We start from the raw sequence: 15,000 nt of genomic DNA, 5'->3' as shown, positions 1-15,000 counted from the left end.
TTAAATAACTGGTGACGGAATTCCACACTGATAAAAGATTGTCAAAAATCAGTACAAATCACTTTAGACAAAGTATTATCAAGTTTCCACTGTTCTGATGTCTCAGTATTGCTCAAATAGGTCGTAGTCCGTTTATGCTTACACTATAATGAGCAAAGTTCCAATTTCAGCGAGAGGCAATTTTTCCCGCGTGCTCTGCGAAGCACTACTAAATGATATTTTCACTAAATCTTGTTTTAAGAGCTCTCAAAAACCAAAATCTCAGGCATCGATGTCAAAGCGACGTACCCAGATTTATGTCGATCAGGCCCCGGTTGTTTAAAAGGACCTTGGTCCATGGACCCCTTTATGGACCTGGTCCATGGACCCCTTTATGGACCCGGTCCATGAACTACCCCTGTGGACCACCCCTCATTTTGTAAATTCAATACGTTTTATAAGCAGAACTAGATGCTTCTGTGAAGCATACACTGGCTTGCCTGTGGTACGTGCTACAGAAAATCAGAAGGCACTGAATTGTGTGGTATTGAAATACAGCATTCCAGTCTCTGAAGAATAACAAATAAAAGAGAAGCGAGAAACATTGGCTTCTGGGCTGACATGTTGATAATTTTCAAGTTCCCTCACAACTTCTTTTCACCACAAGTGTGCCCTATGAGCATCCGAAAATTTTGTAATACTAAACTTCACTGAAGTCAAGCCCTGTTTCGCGGGGTTAGTGTTGGGATGGGAGACCAAAACAATAAACCCCTCATGGCAAACAGAAACATCTGACCGAAAATACTATTAACGCTAACAAATGCGAACTCAGCAAGGTACAGATTCTGTTAGCTTGCTTTATGCAAAACAAATATTGATGAAAAAGCAAATAAATATTGATACACAGTTTTCAGAAAGAGCAGAAGGAAGTTTCTCGGACGGTCGATCGAGAATAAAATATTTACGACATGAAAACAACATTAATTTTGAACCGTGAATATAGAATATAAAAAGTTACGATCAGCGACAAACATTTTGAGAGATTTTTGCTACGTTCAAGTAAATTGCAAAATCGAAAGTGACATGGCCGGAATTCAGCGGGCGTCGTGATTAAGTTACCGCGGCATGTTTACTCGCCAAACAGTGAAGCATCTGTGTCAAATGATGGCAAGATACCGGGTTTTTGTAAGTTTCTTTTTCTGTCAAGTGTCAAGTTTGACAATGAAATGAGCGAAGTCAAAACAAAGATCACAATCGCCCAACTCTTGTTTATGCAAAGTCAAAATTTACTCTCCAAGACGCGTACGATGTTATTTATCACCAGGTAATTCCATCATTTTGGAAATAGCAGCTGCTTTATTTTTCATCTGCGTCACAAGTTTTCACTGATTTTGGGCCTCATTTTCTTGAAACTCAAGCACGCTTCCAACAGGCCTGTGAACCCTTCCTGCTTACAGAGCAATACTAAAAAACTTCTCCCATATCACATTTGAACCTTAAGCTCAAAAATTCAATACACAACATGATATTATAATTCACAAAGGCAGAAAATACCACAGAATCCTTTTCCAGCGAAAATTTTATTGAAACAAACAACATATTTGCTCTTAGAGGCGAAAACCTCTTCCTATTTCATTGCGTGCGTGAAGACAAAAAACTCAATTGTGTCAAATTACCATGTACTTCAGGTAAATACTGCTCACTTTGATTTCGTCTCGACGGGCGATAGATTGTTGTCGAAGTCCAGTACTCGTCGCTTTTGAGATTCATGCCTAGTTTATCCAACTGCCTTTCCATTATTGAGCTCCATAAGGGTAAATTTTGTTTAAGGATCCACTAAAACGCCATTCGCGTTGCATGACTTTCGACGCCATTGCAGGCTAAGTTGATGATTCTACTGTGTCCACCAGAGAAATCTACGCAGTTCCACTACCCTCTCGATCCTAAGAAAATACGCGCAAAAGGCTCTATACACAAAGGCAACACTTACCAGGGGAGTGACAGGCAAGACTTTTACCGACACGGAAAAAAAAAAAAAACAAACAAAAAAAAAAAAAAAAAAGAAAACAAACAAACTAAACGTAGACCTCGACTGGGTTTGCCCATAGGCAACCCAGTAAAAATCTTTAGACGAAAGAGAGAATTGATCCTTGCACTTACCTGGAAAATTTAAGCAGGAGCACTTAACTAGGAGCAAACAACTCCCATACTCAGGGCTTTCAACCCCCAAACTCTTCAAATATTGAGAATTGATAGAGATGGGATGACAGGAGACATCATAACACTTGTGACGTCATTTGTGGAGTCTCCTAGATTATCCGGGAGAGCTGACAGCCCTGCATACTAAGCCTACGTCACGATATTTTTAAAGACCAGTCTAAAAATAGATCTTATATAGGCTCCTGCCTTTTCTGCAAAAAGACAAAGACAATGCCGGTTTCTTGTGATATGTCATCGGGCTCCTGAGTGTCATTAGCGGGAAATTCAATCCACAAAATAAATCGCGGTTTGTGAAAACGACGTGACAGGAATATAGGGCTGTTGTTTGCTCCTAGTTATGGCCTACTGATTTAAGCAATATACAAAAATTTGGTTTTATCAACGGAGTTGATAATGTAAATTGGCCACCATACAGAGATTCTTAAAGCTGACGTTTCGAGCGTTAGCCCTTCGTCAGAGCGAATCGAGGAATTGTGGGTTACGTGTAGAATTTATAGTAGAGTAGGAGCTACGCTATTGGTGGTAACATGGCAACGTGAAAAATAGGAATATATTAGTTAAATGAAAAGCGTTCGTTAATACCGTGAGGATTAAGGGTGCTGATTTGGAAGATGAATTTTTGTTCCAGATTCTTGCGGCTTTCCATCGTACCTAGATGTAGGGAAAGGCCGCAGATAGCCATGTGTTTTTTGGAGTGGTTAGAGTGGTTAGGGAGATTAAAATGGCGAGCGACTGGAAAGCCGCAAGAATCTGGAACAAAAATTCATCTTCCAAATCGGCTGCCTTAATCCTCACGGTATTAACGAACGCTTTTCATTTAACTAGTATAATTAATTTGCCCCCTGGGCATCCCATAATGTCATTCGAAACAATAGAAATCAAAATGGCCGCCGTATCGGTAAAAAGGTCTATTCCTCGATTCTCTCTGACGAAGGTCTAACGCTCGAAACGTCAGCTTTTAGAATTACTGTACGGTGGCCAATTTACATTATCAACTCCGTTGATCAAACCAAATTTTTGTATACTACTTCCCCACCGACGCAGCAACGCACCAGGGTTCCAATCCCTTGAAACCGCCTGAATTTTTCAGGTGTTATAATTGGAGACAATTCAGCTTTAATTGTCCAGATAAGTGTGAAGATCACTTCCTTCTTTCGTCTAAAGATTTTTCTGCTTGTAACTTTACAAAATGAGAGATGGTCCGCAAGGGTAGTCCATGGGCCGGGTCCATAGGGGTGGTCCATGGATCTGGAGTCCATGTTTTGTATACGTCCTGTGGATAGCGGTATCCACCGGATAAATCACTATCCATTGGATAGCGCAATTGGTCTCGCTATGACTATCCACTGGATAGTGACTTATCCGGCGGATACCGCTATCCACCGTTTGAACAACTGGGGCCAGAAGAAGAAAAAGCGAAGCACATTTTACACCGCCGCAAGTCCCTTATGACCACGTTTCTAAAGTCGTGATTTTGTCGAAATGTTTTCCATGCACTTTGTTGTTGAATTTGTTGGATTTCCTTTGAGGATGAGTTGTTTTGGTGAACAAGGAAAAAACATCCAAAATGTTTTTACAGGCTAAGCGAGAATTTATCTGTGGATTTCCGTTCGGTCTGGCAAGAATAATACTGACCTTGAACTTGATGACAAAAACATTGCTATTTTTTTTCAGGAAACCGATTGAAATTCCCTGGGAAAGTCGCTAGTAAAGGCATTTTAAGTAACATTAAGTTCTTACGTAGATTGTTGACTTAATTACCGCCGAAACATTCTATGTTTTTGCATTACTGGTGTCAGGGCCCATTTTTTGCCCAAATTAGGCTCGTTTTCCAAATTATACCACTTTTTCTTAAAATTATTCCTTTTGCAAAATAAGTGAAATAAGTCCAAAAAATGTATCATTTTCTTTAATTATGCAAAACGCAACTACCTAATAATGTACTATGAAAAATAAACTATGCGCACTTACATACACACTCACTATTCTCATGCAGAGGTTATCAGCGCTTATTATACTGTAGAATCACGCTGAGCACTTTTTTGGTGAGAAAAGCTCCTCCGTGTCTTAAGGCAACGGTCTCTGGCAATGTTTGCTAGCTCTAGTCCCTCGTTGCCCCCAGGGAGATGCAAGTTATCGGGCAGCGTGGCTGACGCCATTGTGCAAACTTGCAAATGAGAGATATTGGGACCAACGTCATCTACAGACTATCGCCCTCCTAGGGAGGCCATCACCACTCTGTTAGTAAGCCGCGAATGCGGCTAAAACATTCAACAAAAATGGTCTCAGGCTTATCTATATATACCGATTATTATACTTTTAAAAAGCAGCAGAAAGTTATTGTCAAAAATTATGCAAGCACGATCTATAAAAGCCTACTCAATAAGGACCTTTAGATCGGAGGACGAATACGAGAACGAGTTTCCGTTCTGAGCACGCGCGCTTCGAAAAATGTCAGCCTCCAGACCTAATGCGCATGCTCGTCGTCCGATCTAAAGGTTCGTAATAATTCAGCGGGTCTGGAAAGTAGTTTTGTCAAGTTAAAATTCCCAATGTAGGCCGCAGTCATCTGTTAAGATTATATTTTTAATTAATTAATTAATTAATTAATGAGGAATTAAAGTTTGACAACACAAAACGCAACACACAGAACAAGCCTTGTTTTCAAGAAACGTTTGTGCCGGATCGGATAGCCAAATAGTTTTCTCGCGATGCAAACGACGACTGGTTTTATCTTTTTGTGTTATAGCCGTATTTAAAGATGCTGAAAACTGCCATTCTTGAATAGTGGGCATAAGCGCAGACTCCATCACCGGTACATGCAACAAGAAACCGACTTAACGAGGTCAGGTTCTTTTATCTAACAAAGATATGGAGAACTAGAAATGCTTTTTGCAAAAGTAAGTGCAATTTGTGCAAAACAATATTGGAAGATGAATGGGTGGAAAACAGGAAGAAGGACAGCTTCCTGGTCACGTATCTGACACGCATCAACAGGATACGTGACGAGACCAGGAAACAAAAGTGGAAGGAGATAATCCACGTCCTGTGAAAGAAGCATGACGACAACTGCATGCTGGCTCTAGGTTGGCAGCCGGAGGAAAACGTGCAGTACGACGGCTAACGTCGTCGTGCAAAAGACACTGAACAGAGGAAGGAAACCAAAGGAACTATATAGCTAAAGAGAAAGCAGAGGTATGACGGAAGGCAGATGGAACAGCAGGTTAGAAGACGAGACTTTTGGTCCAATGTGCCTCAAGTTATATGCATTGGCGGCACCAATTTGAGGGACGAGACTCCTACTCCACTTAGTAGTTTTGAACCTTGAGCCCGCAAAGCCCACGAATACTTGGCTTCACATAGGTTTAGATCCGTCACTGCATTGATCTATTGTAGTGCCTTGCCAATCAGGTCAGACAGATCTAATAGGCTTATAGCCGCTTGTGTATTACTGTTTCTCTCAGCCGTACGTCTTGTTTTTCGGTCGATTGCCAAGCCTCCACTTCACAGTGGGCAAAGTATTGATTGATACATGATGTATTTGCCAAGATCATAGGAGCTACGATGAGGGCAAATTCTCTTTGCTCTGTTGATTCAGTATGTTTGTCGTAGATAGTCCAGTTAGAGTGTTTGCTTGTGCAGGGTTTCTACACACATTTTGAACACTTTATAGACAGTATGTGTCGCAAGGATTGATCGACATTGGATCCTTTGAATCTTTTATAATTTAAGCCCGTCTAATCCCTTTGCCGTCATTAAGTCCTTTGGATCTTTTAAGCTTCTTGGTAATGTATTGTGGATTTAGGAGGAGGTTCCAAAGTACAAGTTTCAGCTGGAGGCGCGGCTAGTGCTGGTAGTTTTTAACACTATTAATTAAAGCTCAGGAACATCAGGAATTTTGATCCGGCTGTCCTGATCTCTATTGTATACAGGAGTCGCTGTATGCTTATTCTTGAAGAAATGTGTTTTTCCGACGAGGATGCTCGGAAAGAAATCCGAATGCACCTTTGCAGGAGTCGAACCTATGACTTTCCGATTACTAGTTTGGATGCTCTACAGCTACTACTGAGCTATAGGAGACTCGTGGGGGATGGTGGCTCGGGGATATTCGGGAAAAATCCGAGTGCTCCGTTGAAGGAGTCGCACCTAGCTACGACCTTCCGAATACTAGTTCGGGATGCTCTACCAGTGAGCTATAAATAGAAGACTCGTGCGTGCTAGGTCATTAAAACAGGTTCCGGTAATCACAAATGTCGCGCTACACGGCTAGGAGGTAAATGCTAAATGAGATATATGAAAAGGACATTGGATATCTCGTGTGATAATATTACACGATGTAGATAGAGTAGAAAGTCACCAACGTAATATTCCCATGCACCGTATTTAGGTCTAAGCACCCATTTTGAATGGCGCTGATCAGCCGTGAGTGTTTAGTCAAAGCGCCCATTCCGAATAGCGCTGATCTACAGTATTTATAAAGTCGAGTATCTATTTAAGGTGACTGCATGAACACAGTTTTTATGCACTTATACTTTCATTACTTCCATATTTAAGCATCTTTTGCCTACAAGCTAACACTTGGTCAGTGACGAGTAATGTGCTCTGCAGGCTGTTGCCATGGTAACGCGTCTGGATGAAAACAAGGCTTAAAGGATGCTTATTCCTGATTTATGTAAAATTCACTCATTAGTTTTTTTTGCAGCATTTGCGTACATAAAATATAGAAATAAAGTACGTTTAACGGCTGTTATCACAGAATTTCAACTGACAGATTTTTCATAATTCGCTGATGGACGTTTTTTTAGTTTTCCGAAGTTCGTGTCTGTTGTTTGGATAGACAATTCATTTAAAATAGGAACTATCTTAATTCCAAATTTCTGCAAAATCTAGTTACGGGTTTGCGAGAAATTTGGTTTCACGTCCAACAGTTGTTGGTCTAAATTTTTTGGGTGAATGCGCGCGCGCCGCAGTTATTTTCACTTTTAAAGCGCCATGACCTTTACAAAACGGAAGCGAATTTACATCGCATTTCCAAGACCATCGTGAGAAGGAGAAAAAAACAGGTCTCGCCAACGTCGCCATACAGTATTTGTTTTGTTTTATTTTTTTCAAATCCGCGTCGCCCTTTATAGAATACCGGTGACCGCAGGAAAACTGTGTTCAGTCACCTTAAATATTATGAAACTTCACATCTGTTTAACGTCTTGCTTCTATGGTCTTGTGGTAAACATTGATTCCTAAATCGTTTACGGTCCAGGTTCTACAAACCCTGCACAATAGGAATCATCCTTCTCGTCTATCCCAGATAATGCCGTTCTCTTCTAGGACGATATTGTGGAAATTGGTGCATTCTCGCTACATTCTGTAGTTCTCGTGAACTCGTCTCTAACTACTCAGTGCTAGAGCATCCGAAATGGTAATCGGAAAGTCGTAAGTTCGTTTCCCACAAAGGAGCTCTCGGCTTTTTTTCGAGTTTTCCCGACGCACAATCGCAAACATCATTTCTTCATTTCACTAACTAGGGTAAACATTTGACATATCCTTTATGCTATAATCAACGAAACATTATGATTTCACTAAATCTTGTTTAAGAGCTCTCAAAACCAAGACCTCGTGCTTCTGTGTCAGTCGACGTAACAGAGAGAAGAAACAAGAAAGCACACTGTACGCCCCGCACCTAATAGTTAAGAATCACTGATGAACAAATGATGACCTTATAATAGGTATAAGCACTCGGGGACGTATGCAAGGACGGAAAGATAAATCTGGTTTAAATTTTCTTCCGTTAATGCCTTGACAAAAACTGCAGCGCCAGTTTCAAATAGACAGAAGGCACCTTGGGACATTACGTGGATGTTAACACAAACAAACGTCTCAACTCTTCTGCTTTTCAGCCCTTTGTTACTACAAAGCGATACTACCTCATTTTCAACCAGAAGAACATCAATGAAAATAGACTTTAGTTTTCACTGGTGACGTCGAAAATGTAGTCATCTTTTTTCCCGCATGATGTCGAAGCCTATTGATGCATGTCTTAAAATAAGAACAAGTATTACTTGTTACACTTACCAAAGTTGGTTTACTAGAAATGGTAAAGCCACCTAAGTCAATCAAACATTTTGGTTCGACATTTCAGTTCAAAGATCTTGCAAAGTTTGGCAGTCCAAGGTTCGAGATCCAGAGAGATATTTTTAATTCCTTATTCAGTGAAACATCATTTCGTTTCTGATGGGTACTTTCCTTTGAGTTTTCCGAGATCAAAAGTCAGTGTGCATGTAGTTGTATGCAAACCGATTTTTCACCGGTGCTACGTTATAGAACAGAAATCGTGTACGCACTTCCATCGTTTTCTACAATAAAGCACATGATAGAAACAGTTTTAAACAAAGTTTATTGAGGCGAAGCTTTAAGACGTTAACAGTACTTGGATGCCAACGAAGCGATAATGGGATGATGAAGTAAAACGAAGCGGTCACCTTGTTTTTTATGTTGCTCTTGGAGCCTTTACTTGGGAACCTAAGTGGAGTGCTGAGTGCTTGTACCACAGTGTGAAAAGAATTTTGTAAGGAAACGTTGTTTTAAATGTAAAACCTTGGAAACATGACCACGAGGTTTGTTATTAAAAACGGTTCAATGTAAATTCAATGCTTTTTTGTGCATATCACCCTGGCATGACATTCCAAAATCTTAAAATAAATTCCAAAGGACAACATGGGGTTATTCGGCTTGTTGCAAAGAAAAGAAGCATGACTTGAACAAGGTTAGTGACCAGCCTTCCACCAGTGTTTCCCCTTCGATTTCCGCTCTCGACTTCATACACGGGTTGTTGTTGACAACCTCGTTCCCAGGGTCCCCTCTTTTCCTCCCTCGAGTTGTAGCAACGGCAACGGCTACGGCAACGACAACACCACAAAGCAAGACTATCATTGGTTAAAAAAAGGAAACATAATCGTGCAGCACGTGCAGCAAGAATTTTTCAGTGCACTTTTTGCAAATGCCGTAGTCCACATAACAACAACGTGAAATCACCAAATTTCAAGCTTTGATGACAACGTGAGCATACAACAGAAAATCGTTCACTTTTTCTCTTCACTTCAGAACCATCCCTATAAATCTAGTTATATGATAGCTTGCCCCTATTGTTCAAGGTGAACAAGATGGTATAATCGAGAAATAGTAACGATAGCCCTAAGATATATTTTGAAGCAACGTTGTAGTTGACGTTGCCGGGCTCCTGCTAAAATTCCCTACTTTCTCGAGGTTCGTTTGTCGGTTCTCTCCTCTGCTTTGAGAAGTTTCTCTCTGTTTTTCCCGCTCTCTTCAGAAATCAACCTTGTATATGATCTGGCCTGTTTTAAGTTAATTTATACCGTCTCTGCAGTTTTGTTTGTACAGAACTGTCGAAATAATTCCTCAATGACGAGCAAACGAAGTAAATGCGACTTATCGTGACAGGCACGTAACAAAATAATTTTTTGGCGGGAAAACAGCTTCCGCGCCGCCTCCACTCCCCACCCCACTTCCCTCCAATATTTTAACTATGAAAAAAATGATAATAGAGCGCATCTCTTTGCAATAATTGGGTTAGAGAGAAGGTGAAATGTTCTTTTTTTAAAATTCTGTTTTCAAGTCGTCAAAACATAAACATGATCTGATGACCTCTTGAAGAGGTTATAGCAATGAAGCAAAATAAATGAAGCAACATATATTTTTCTTTCGTGGTTTGCGATTGGCTAGCAAGAGCTGAGATAAGCCGATAGATCAATAAAGGAGGAATTCAATTCACGGAATCAGTGGTAAAATTTGATAACTGGGTGGAAGGAAATCCGCGAATGCTCGCAATGTAGCGGTATAACCTTTTATACCTACACATTGTCAAATTCTTTCACACAACAAGATCTTTTGGATCCTTTAAAAACGCAATTAAGGGCGATGAAACAAAGCAAACACATGAACATTTGCTACCTTTTGTCGCAACCAAGCCTTACGTCACGGGTGAAAAATGAGAATGCAGATGAAGAGATGTAAGTAATCCCGGGTCGCACTACTGTAAAAAGTTGTTTGTTTTACAAAAAAATCTGTCAACAGGTAGTTTTTTCCAGTGCGACCGATTTGTCAGACATTGTCAAAAATGAGCGGAATGTACCAAATGTTCAAAGATGCCGGCACTTGAAATTGCCAAGCTCTGGACCTCGCCAAAATGTCACAAAAAATCAAAAAAGCTATCAAACTGTCACTCATGACGCAAATAGCAAATGAAAAACGAGATAAAATCAAGTTTACTTGTGATTTGGCGCCCATCTTGTTGAGAAGGCTTAGAAGTAGATGGATCCCTCAAGGCCATGTGCGAGTTTCAGTGCTCTTTATATGCCATTAAGAGCGATGACTCCAGATACAAGTAATTATTTTGATCAGCAAGAAGTCTGTGAGTCAACCAACGTTCGGTCCGTCTATGCTGTCTGATCTGACGCTCGTATTCCAACAACGCTAGCTGGATATTTAAGTTAAGAAGTCTGTAAATACAGTGCAGATTGTACACATTTGCCATGCTAGCCTGCGTGCAAGTTAAAAGCAATAAAAGTCCAACAAAAGCGAAAGCCGCACCTTGTCTTTAATATAGCGTGATATCGTGACACACTTCTAGCGGGAGTAGGAAAGTTTTCTTTTGTACACATTGATGCGTGTACGACAGGAATGCAAATTGCGTGCGACCCTAAACATAACAAAATAAATTTTACCGGAAACAGATATTTGTCTGAAATTTTGTCACAACAAAAACAATTTTGTCCACTAGTGCGACCCGGTGAATGAACATTCCATTAACTGATATTCGAGTAACAAACCGAAGTTGTACATTCCATAGCTGAAATAAGTGGCATGGAATTATTGGTTTTAACTTCGGCCTATAAAGAGTTAATTACTTTCCTCTCTCTGAGAATCTCACTAAAGATAAATTCAATCTTGACCTTGATGAATGCGCATGGAGCGAAACAAAATTGTTAAGGGCCTTCTGACTTACCTCAAATCTTGTTCCTCGCCTCTAGGGGTCGCAGTTGCCAACTTGTGTCGCGTCTATGTCAGTTTGTCTGAGTCTTTTGGTCCCTTTGTTGTTATTCTCAAGAGGAGACAAGACTTGCAGCAAAATGTCAGCCTGCTGAATAACAACAAAAGATCTTTGATCGGGACGGAAAAGAATGCAGGGAAATCAATGGGAAAGGACCTCGGTATTCACTCATAGAGTAAAGCAACTGTACAATCTTAGCTTTACAATTTTTCCCGCCACTTTGAAAATTAAATACTGATCTGCATCTGCCAATCGTTGGATAAACAGGCTACAATCATGCAAATAAAATGAGTTTGTAATGTACAATGCACAGAAATGACAGACATTCATGAAATGAAAGCCTTTTAATTCTCCGCGTTAATTTCATTATTTAAGATGCTATGGTCCTGTTTTTCAAAGGTATGGGAATCTTTGGCGCCCGAAAAGTTTCTTATGATCCGTTCATTCTAGAAAGTTGGCCTTTTAACATGTTTTAAGAAGACAAAAAGAAAAATCGGCATCCCAATCTGGCACACGAGAAGTATCGAGTTTCGAGAAAGACGCGCGACAGCTTCGATGAATACATGCAGTTTCTCGACATTATCCAGAAGAAACAAGATTGTATACTGATGGAATATATACACTTTGCTATACATTCTGCATTCTCTAAAGAAGACAACAAAAATTGCGTAAAACAAACGATGAAGCCAGGTAGGTTTACACAGTGGAGTAAACACAGTCACATTGATATTGGGACCGAGACCGCTTTTCTTTTGGTCAGCACTAAGAACACGGAGAGATAACACCCCTCCCACTCCACCCCCAGAATAGGAGAGTGATGATTAAAACACGCTATCTTTAATATCGCAGAATACATGCTTTAATGTTTCAAGTGAACGTTCCGAATCCGTCGTAGACGAGAGGATCTTTGAACAAAACTGTTAAGCAGTGAAACAACAGCGGTCAAAGCAATACTGAAGTCTGGAAGTAGGTGAACGAAGAAGGGTAAGGACCAGTTAACGCGAGATGAGACGGTATTCCAGAGAAACACTCCGCCCCTCCCCGGATTCAATGTTGGAGTTCTTCCTGCAAGAAAAGTTACCCTTTTGTTCCCTCGAAAATCCAACAATGATAAGGGAGAGGGGGATTCATGGTGAGCAAGAAGACTCCTCAGTTGAAAAATTACCGTCCCCCCCCCCCCCCTTCCCGCCCAACTTGATGATTCCTCAATGCAAATTGCAATGTATAAATTAATTTATGTTTGTTTACAAAGCAAGATTTAACACGCAATCGAAATGCTGAGATAGTTTTCGCGGTTGAACTCTGTTATGTCGTCAGAGCCTAGCTAGCCTGCGCGCAGCCGGATCGTAACTCTCAACAAAGACCAAAAACCTAACTGTAGTCCGTCGACTGACTATACCGGTGGTTTATAGTCTGTGTACTACGACGCAGGCTACCCGAGCCTGGCCTTACATGAACATAAGTCAATATGTCTAGCTCACTCCCAGCAAGAGGCTGCTTGAGTTGTTGAGAAATTTGATCCCGGGGTTTCGGGTTTGGTCCCGGGACGAAATCAACATCAGCCGCCACACTAGTAATTTTGCAGACAGCTAGCATAACGATTTCCCGGAAAAAGAAGATTGTGTTTTTAAGAATTATAAATGTCATGCTGTGCTCAGCTGCTGCAGTTTTGCAAATTGCAGATCTGCCTTTTGCGAAACTGGGCACTTATTTAATTTTGACTCTAAATATTGGTTCAAAAACTATCTCGGCATTGAGTTGAATCTAAGAAAAGTGTTAACGAATGCGAAGAAATAACTAGAATGAAGAGCTCGTTTCGCAAATATCTGGCGAATTAACAAATTCTGTCCGGCGTTCTATTCTCCGTTTAGGGACCTATTTCGGTTATTGTACAAAGAAATCTGACTGTTGTGATACTTGATATTTTCGAATCTTTTCTTACGAATAATTTCAGTAAGCATATTGCAACACCCGAACAAGACCAAACTCTAATTATTACTGAACACAATCAATCAGAAGAGTCTCGGAACAGACAAATTATCGAAATTACAACCCCAATTTTTGAGCGGTTAGCATATACAAAGAAGCCATATGTAACGATAAGAGAGTTGAGTTTGAAGCCCAGAGAATCTATAAAATGAGGGACGACAAATTACACAGTGTCGCACACTGTGTAATTTATGTGTATAACTGAAGCGTTGTTTATATATGCCATCGGCCGTATTACTAGAGACGCACAATTCGACTGAGATGGATTATGCGTCTCAAAAATAAAAACGGCCATTGTGTTTAGCACAATTTTGGCGCGTTCTCTTTGTTTCTATGGATTCTGTTTACAGCTCGTTGCACGGTAGTAAAATGATCTAAAATATGAAAATTCAAATAAAAAGCTGCTTTTTTACAAAAATATATTTTATATAATTGTAAAAATGCTGCTTTTTTACAATTATATAATTGTAAGAAAGCTGCTTTCTTATGTAAAAATGCTGCACTTTTACAATTATATATTTGTAAGAAAAGCTGCTTTTGAACAGAAATATCTGTGTGTAGAAAAAAGCAAGTACAGAAGCCGTAAATAATTAAGCAAACCGGCTTTTACAACGGTTACTGTTAATACATTGCATCAAGTAGTGTAAACCATTCGTTGCTTTAGAGTGCCGGGCGGTGCATTCATAATTTATCTTTCTGAAACCGATGGAGAAAGCTTAGAGCTCTTCCTACTGAAATACCGTGGTGATGTGATTTTATGTAGCCTATGTTAGCCATACACATAATTTTTATTGTCGACATCACAATCAGTTTAATTACTGGGTTGCCTTATAAGGCAAACCCAGTCGAGGTCTACGTTTAGTTTGTTTGTTTTCTTTTTTTTTTTTTTTTTCGTTTTTTTTTTTTTTTTTTTTTTCCGTGTCGGTAAAAGTCTTGCCTGTCACTCCCCTGGTAAGTAGTGTCTTTGTGTATAGAGCCTTCTGCGCGTATTTTCTTAGGATCGAGAGGGTAGTGGAACTGCGTAGATTTCTCTTGTGGACACAGTAGAATCATTAACTTAGCCTGCAATGGCGTCGAAAGTCATGCAACGCGAATGGCGTTTTAGTGGATCCTTAAACAAAATATACCCTTATGGAGCTCAATAATGGAAAGTCAGTTGGATAAACTAGGCATGAATCTCAAAAGCGACGAGTACTGGACTTCGACAACAATCTATCGCCCGTCGAGACGAAATCAAAGTGAGCAGTATTTACCTGAAGTACATGGTAATTTGACACAATTGAGTTTCTTGTCTTCACGCACGCAATCAAATAGGAAGAGGTTTTCGCCTCTAAGAGCAAATATGTTGTTTGTTTCAATAAAATTTTCGCTGGAAAAGGATTCTGTGGTATTTTCTGCCTTTGTGAATTATAATATCATGTTGTGTATTGAATTTTCGAGCTTAAGGTTCAAATGTGATATGGGAGAAGTTTTTTAGTATTGCTCTGTAAGCAGGAAGGGTTCACAGGCCTGTTGGAAGCGTGCTTGAGTTTCAACAAAATGAGCCCCAAAATCAGTGAAAACTTGTGACGCAGATGAATAATAAAGTAGCTGCTATTTCCAAAATGATGGAATTACCTGGTGATAAATCACGTCGTACACGTCTTGGAGAGTAAATTTTGACTTTGCATAAACAAGAGTTGGGCGATTGTGATCTTTGTTTTGACTTCGCTCATTTCATTGTCAAACTTTATCACACTTGACAGAAA

General features: G+C 40.0%; 1 protein-coding gene and 1 long non-coding RNA gene across 9 annotated transcripts in view; one reads left to right on the top strand and one right to left on the bottom strand.

Annotated features, from left to right (window-relative positions):
- The window catches only part of LOC137997781 (uncharacterized), a 155,978-nt gene that overhangs the window by 80,979 nt on the left and 59,999 nt on the right, over nucleotides 1-15,000 (bottom strand). For 6 of the 7 annotated variants that reach the window (XM_068844022.1, XM_068844021.1, XM_068844023.1 and 3 more), the window contains one exon: nucleotides 11,219-11,353. The gene's annotated coding sequence lies outside the window, so the exon portion shown is untranslated. The remainder of the gene's footprint in view (nucleotides 1-11,218; nucleotides 11,354-15,000) is intronic. The other variant, XM_068844024.1, reaches the window with a different exon arrangement.
- LOC137997784 (uncharacterized) overlaps nucleotides 11,375-15,000 on the top strand; it is a 28,585-nt gene continuing 24,959 nt past the window's right edge. For both annotated transcript variants that reach the window (XR_011122583.1, XR_011122584.1), the window contains exons 1-2: nucleotides 11,375-11,953; nucleotides 12,113-12,247. This is a non-coding gene — a long non-coding RNA (uncharacterized lncRNA). The remainder of the gene's footprint in view (nucleotides 11,954-12,112; nucleotides 12,248-15,000) is intronic.

Source organism: Montipora foliosa, chromosome 3, assembly GCF_036669935.1.
Source record: "Montipora foliosa isolate CH-2021 chromosome 3, ASM3666993v2, whole genome shotgun sequence".
Taxonomy (NCBI): Eukaryota; Metazoa; Cnidaria; class Anthozoa; order Scleractinia; family Acroporidae; genus Montipora; species Montipora foliosa.
This window is presented reverse-complemented; position numbering and strand designations above follow the sequence as displayed.